We start from the raw sequence: 547 nt of genomic DNA, 5'->3' as shown, positions 1-547 counted from the left end.
GCCCCTGCTGGCCAGAGGGCATGGCTGCCCAGCCACACTGCCCCTGCCTGCCCTGGGTCCCCTCTGAGACAGACACTGGGGGCCACACCGGCCTCCACTCAGACCCCACGTCTCCCTGGGCTGGTTCATGACCTTGGACGACGCACCCTCATCAGAGCCCTGGTTTCCTCAGACGGGGGACACGTGCTTCAAGCATCCATCCCAGGCTGTGGGCTGTGACGTGGCCAGTGTGGGGCATGGGTGCCAGCAGCCAGGAGGGCATGGGGACCGGGCTGGGACCAGGGAAAGGGCCCTGGGGTGTCCAGAGACGGTGGGGTTGGGGGTAGTTTGGAGGGCGGGAGGGGGAGGTGGACCCAGCCATTTTACTAGGAACTTGGGGGATAGGGAAGCCCGGATCAGCGTCTGAACACAGAGATGCGGGTTTCTGGGATGCTAAGAGGGAAGCACCTCCGAGCCTGCATAAGGGCTGGCTGGGCGGCGAGTTTCTTCTGAGCTACCGGGGGCTGGCCCGGAGCACCGGGATGGTGCACAGCAGGCTCACCAGGAG

This window comes from Bison bison, unplaced genomic scaffold (genome assembly GCF_000754665.1).
Source record: "Bison bison bison isolate TAMUID 2011002044 unplaced genomic scaffold, Bison_UMD1.0 scf7180017864482, whole genome shotgun sequence".
NCBI lineage: Eukaryota > Metazoa > Chordata > Mammalia > Artiodactyla > Bovidae > Bison > Bison bison.
This window is presented reverse-complemented; position numbering follows the sequence as displayed.